Source organism: Crinia signifera, chromosome 4 (genome assembly GCF_055691185.1).
Source record: "Crinia signifera chromosome 4, ASM5569118v1, whole genome shotgun sequence".
NCBI classification, from domain to species: Eukaryota; Metazoa; Chordata; class Amphibia; order Anura; family Myobatrachidae; genus Crinia; species Crinia signifera.
Genome location: NC_139220.1, coordinates 69,120,713 through 69,127,148, shown reverse-complemented (window position 1 = coordinate 69,127,148; position 6,436 = coordinate 69,120,713).

The following is a 6,436-nucleotide window of genomic DNA, read 5'->3' as shown; positions in this document are numbered from 1 at the left end:
AAGATTCCATAGCTTATGTTAGCCATTTCCCTAGATGATTAGTGACAGGTGTGTTGGTAGCTGCTCACCTATAAAAGCAAAGTCTGCTGTGAGCTTCAGACCTGATAGCATGCCTGGTATCAAACATTGATGTGATAGCTATGTGTATTGCAGCCATTTTCAGCGATAGTGGTAGGACCTGCAGAACAGTGGGGTCCCTTGACGGGGGCTGCAGGCTTAAATGCATTGATCAATTCATGAACCAAATCTCCACTATTTATTATCAGTTAATTTAGTGTGTGCAGAGCCCATCCAATGTCTGTTTAAACAATGTGGTCACAAGCCATAGGGCACCCCAAAACTAGGAAAGGTGAGTGCCGATGTTAAGTGTATATATTGTTTATTAGATTAATTTTTTAATTAGTCTTATTGTGGTCACATTCTCTCATGCACCCTGTTTTTAACTAAGATTCCATAGCTTATGTTAGCCATTTCCCTAGATGATTAGTGACAGGTGTGTTGGTAGCTGCTCACCTATAAAAGCAAAGTCTGCTGTGAGCTTCAGACCTGATAGCATGCCTGGTATCAAACATTGATGTGATAGCTATGTGTATTGCAGCCATTTTCAGCGATAGTGGTAGGACCTGCAGAACAGTGGGGTCCCTTGACGGGGGCTGCAGGCTTAAATGCATTGATCAATTCATGAACCAAATCTCCACTATTTATTATCAGTTAATTTAGTGTGTGCAGAGCCCATCCAATGTCTGTTTAAACAATGTGGTCACAAGCCATAGGGCACCCCAAAACTAGGAAAGGTGAGTGCCGATGTTAAGTGTATATATTGTTTATTAGATTAATTTTTTAATTAGTCTTATTGTGGTCACATTCTCTCATGCACCCTGTTTTTAACTAAGATTCCATAGCTTATGTTAGCCATTTCCCTAGATGATTAGTGACAGGTGTGTTGGTAGCTGCTCACCTATAAAAGCAAAGTCTGCTGTGAGCTTCAGACCTGATAGCATGCCTGGTATCAAACATTGATGTGATAGCTATGTGTATTGCAGCCATTTTCAGCGATAGTGGTAGGACCTGCAGAACAGTGGGGTCCCTTGACGGGGGCTGCAGGCTTAAATGCATTGATCAATTCATGAACCAAATCTCCACTATTTATTATCAGTTAATTTAGTGTGTGCAGAGCCCATCCAATGTCTGTTTAAACAATGTGGTCACAAGCCATAGGGCACCCCAAAACTAGGAAAGGTGAGTGCCGATGTTAAGTGTGTATATATATGCCGATGTTAATATGTATTCCATGCTGCTGGTGCCCTGCCAACCAGTACCTACTGCAATATAATAATTATTTTTATAATATCATTCTGCTGGTGCCTAGTATTGCCATATCTACCGGCTGGTGCCTACTACTGCCGTATCTACCTGTCTTGTGCCTAGTACTACCGTATACCTGTCTTGTGCCTAGTACTGCCGTATATACAGTACCTGTCTGGTGCCTGGTACTGCTGTATCTACCATCTGGTGCCCACTGCCATTGCTACTGCCTACCTAGTAGTTTCTACCTAGGCTTTTATATTTAATTAAAAAATAATACCTGTCCTGCAGTGCTGTAACTGTAATACATTCCATGCTGCTTGGTGCCCTGCCAACCAGTACCTACTGCAATATAATTATAATTAAAATATCATTCTGCTGGTGCCTAGTATTGCCGTATCTGCCGGCTGGTGCCTACTACTGCTGTATCTACCTGTCTTGTGCCTAGTACAGCCGTATCTCAATGTCTGGCGACTGGTACGGCTGTATCTACCGTCTGGTGCCCACTGCCAGTGCTACTGCCTACCTAGTAGTTTCTACCTAGGTTGTTATATTTAATAAAAAAATAATACCGGTCCTGCAGTGCTGTAACTGTAATGAATTCCATGCTGCTGGTGCCCTGCCAACCAGTACCTACTGCAATATAATTATTATTATTATAATATCATTCTGCTGGTGCCTAGCATTGCCATATCTACCTGTCTTGTGCCTAGTACTGCCATATCAACCTGTGTGGTGCCTGGTACTGCTGTATCTACCGTCCGGTGCCCACTGCCAGTGCTACTGCCTACCTAGTAGTTTCTACATAGGCTGTTAAATTTAATTAAAAAATAATACCTGTCCTGCAGTGCTATAACTGTAATACTGTAATTTCCATGCTGCTGGTGCCCTACCAACCAGTACCTACTGCAATATAATTAATATTATAGTATCATTCTGCTGGTGCCTAGTATTGCCGTATCTACTGGCTGGTGCCTACTACTGCCATAACTACTTGTTTTGTGCCTAATACTGCCATATCTACCTGTCTGGTGCCTGGTACTGCTGTATCTACCGGCTGGTGCCTACTACTGCCAGTGCTACTGTCTACCTAGTAGTTTCTACCTAGGCTGTTATATTTAATTAAAAAATAATAGTACCTGTCCTGCAGTGCTGTAACTGTAATAAATTCCATGCTGCTGGTGCCCTGCCAACCAGTACCTACTGCAATATAATTATTATCATAATATCATTCTGCTGGTGCCTAGTATTGCCGTATCTACCAGCTGGTGCCTACTGCTGCCGTATCTACCTGTCTTGTGCCTAGTAATGCCGTATTTTCCTGTCTGGTGCCTGGTACTGATGTATCTACCATCTGGTGCCCACTGCCAGTGCTACTGCCTGCCTAGTAGTTTCTACCTAGGCTGTTATATTTAATTAAAAATTAATAATACCTGTCCTGCAGTGCTGTAACTGTAATAAATTCCATGCTGCTGGTGCCCTGCCAACCAGTACCTACTGCATTATAATTATTATTATAATATCATTCTGCTGGTGCCTAGTATTGCCATATCTACTGACTGGCGCCTACTACTACCATATCTACCTGTCTTGTGCCTAGTTCTGCCGTATCTTCCTGTCTGGTTCCTGGTACTGCCGTAACTACCCGTCTGGTGCCTGGTACTGCTGTATCTACCATCTGGTGCCCACGGCCAGTGCTACTGCCTACCTAGCAGTTTCTACTTAGGCTGTTATATTTTATTAAAAAACAATACCTGCCCTGCAGTGCTGTAACTGTAATAAATTCCATGCTGCTGGTGCCCTGCCAACCAGTACCTCCTGCATTATAATTATTATTATAATATCATTCTGCTGGTGCCTAGTATTGCCGTATCTACCAGCTGGTGCCTACTGCAGCCGTATCTACCAGTCTTGTGCCTAGTAATGCCGTATTTTCCTGTCTGGTGCCTGGTACTGATGTATCTACCATCTGGTGCCCACTGCCAGTGCTACTGCCTGCCTAGTAGTTTCTACCTAGGCTGTTATATTTAATTAAAAATTAATAATACCTGTCCTGCAGTGCTGTAACTGTAAAAAATTCCATGTTGCTGGTGCCCTGCCAACCAGTACCTACTGCATTATAATTATTATTATAATATCATTCTGCTGGTGCCTAGTATTGCCATATCTACAGGCTGGCGCCTACTACTACCATATCTACCTGTTGTCACAATCCTGCCAGAACTCTGTGTATTTGTCCTGTCTTACCTGCCTGGCAGTCTTGTATCTCAGCCTGCTGTAGCAAGATCTGAGTCTTTGCTAGTAATGAGCACCTGGGTTAGTTCTATAGTTACCAGTGGAGAAGTGTCAGGCTAGTTCCCTGTTTGCCTCATCCAGAGACTGTGAACAGGTGTGGCAGTTTCTAATCACCCAGCTGCCCAATCAGTGCTGCTCTGAGGGGTTATCCTCCCAGCCCTGCATGAACACTGGGTTTTTGCATTGTTGTCAATCCCTTGGGAGGAAGCTTCAGCCTGTGCTCCTGCTTAAGCTCTGTGGTGTTCTAGTTACCCATCATTTGCTCCAGCTATCCTGCACTGGTGGTATCCCCAGATTCCAGCTATCCTGCACTGTTGGTATCCCCAGCTTCCAGCTATCCTGCACTGCTGGTATCCCCAGCTTCCAGCTATCCTGCACTGCTGGTATCTCCAGCTTCCACCTGCATCCTGCACCTGTGCTCCACCTGCATCCTGCACCTGTGCTCCACCTGCATCCTGCACCTGTGCTCCGTCTGCATCCTGCACCTGTGCTCCGTCTGCATCCTGCACCCGTGCTCCGTCTGCATCCTGCACCCGTGCTCCGTCTGCATCCTGCACCCGTGCTCCGTCTGCATCCTGCACCCGTGCTCCGTCTGCATCCTGCACCTGTGCTCCGTCTGCATCCTGCACCTGTGCTCCGTCTGCATCCTGCACCTGTGCTTCCGAGTTGCCTGCACTTGTGACCACCTGCCTCTGCAGGTGGTCACAAGTACCTGCACCCTTCACCTTCGACCACCTTCACCGCTGCACTCCGTGCTTCCAAGTAACTGTTACCAGATTCCAGCTTCCCAAAGACTATTATAAACTTTCAATTGTCTCCTGTACCAGTTTTCATTCTATGCAATAAACATTACCCATTTGTACCTTGTGCCTCGGTCCTGTTTCCATTTGGTTGTCGGTTAGCCACCAAGGTCACTCCCGGGTCCCAAATCCCCAGTCGTGACAGTATGCAAAAGCCAATGGACTTGGATAGTGACTTTAAAGTGTCTATGCAAAATCTAACAGCAATGCCAATGGGAACCTACCACCACTCACTTATCCAGCTACAAGAACTTTTGGCAAAAATTTTTCCCATAATTACTACGTTACTCAGTTACACTCCTGAGGTTGTGAAGCCCATCAGTTACAGTTCCAAAGTGAAAGGAGCCTCAGTTACAGTGCCTGTGAAATCTGAAAGGCCTTCCAACCTTCAGAGCGAAATTCCTGTCCAGGGCAAGCGGAGGTCCCAGCTTTCAGAATCTGAACGCCAAAGAAGCAGGTTTCTCCGTTTATGTTTCTACTGTGGTAATCCAGACCACGTCATTGAGAATTTTTCCCTTCGCAAGCCCAAGAACAAAGTGACTCTGACCACATCCAGTCTTCAGCTTCACGTTGCCCCAGGTAGTGCTCCTCAGTCGCCTGCCCCAGATATCTACCATCTGGTGCCCACTGCCAGCGCTACTGCCTACCTAGTAGTTTCTACCTAGGCTGTTATATTTAATTAAATAATAATAATACCTGTCCTGCAGTGCTGTAACTGTAAAAAATTCCATGCTGCTGGTGCCCTGCCAACCAGTACCTACCGCAACATAATTATTATTATAATATCATTCTGCTGGTGCCTAGTATTGCCGTATCTACCAGCTGGTGCCTACTGCTGCCGTATCTACCTGTCTTGTGCCAAGTAATGCCGTATTTTCCTGTCTGGTGCCTGGTACTGATGTATCTACCATCTGGTGCCCACTGCCAGTGCTACTGCCAACCAGTACCTACTGCATTATATTTATTATTATAATATCATTCTGCTGGTGCCTAGTATTGCCATATATACTGGCTGGCGCCTACTACTACCATATCTAACTGTCTTGTGCCTAGTACTGCTGTATCTTCCTGTCTGGTTCCTGGTACTGCCGTATCTACCCGTCTGGTGCCTGGTACTGCTGTATCTACCGTCTGGTGCCCACGGCCAGTGCTACTGCCTACCTAGCAGTTTCTACTTAGGCTGTTATATTTCATAAAAAAAATACCTGCCCTGCAGTGCTGTAACTGTAATAAATTCCATGCTGCTGGTGCCCTGACAACCAGTACCTATCTCAATATAATTATTATAATATCATTCTGCTGGTGCCTAGTATTGCCATATCTACCTGTCTTGTGCGTAGTACTGTCGTATCTACCTGTCTGGTGCCTGGTACTGATGTATCTACCATCTGGTGCCCTCTGCCAGTGCTACTGCCTGCCTAGTAGTTTCTACCTAGGCTGTTATATTGAATTAAAAAATAATAATACCTGTCCTGCAGTGCTGTAACTGTAATAAATTCCCTGCTGCTGGTGCCCTGCCAACCAGTACCTACTGCATTATAATTATTATTATAATATCATTCTGCTGGTGCCTAGTATAGTAGCAGTTGAGAGGCATAGATGGGTCAGCATTAGGAGGGATTGCTGACACCTGAGTGCCATTGGAGAAGCCAGGGGTATCTCCAGGTAAGCTGGCTCTCAGACGTTATACGCCATTATCATGTGGCCTTACACTGGGCTATTAAGCCCAGACATATATGTTATTGCTTATGGGATGGGTTTGGGAATGTGGTGCCCCCTGTGTTGGTAGGGCTGGTCTGCTCCAGGTTAGCACACCCTAACACTTTATTAACTCTTATTTTTCCTATTACATTGTATATATTTTGTATTTTAATTCCACCTTCACTTCCCTACATAGCACTTATGTGCTTCTTATTAACCCTTACTAATTTTCATTTGTGTGCTGCCCTGGAGTACTCGGCCTGTGTCGGCATGTTGGGGGCCCACACCCCAGACTCATACCCAGTATTAGGGACCCCCAGTGACAGAGAGGCCTT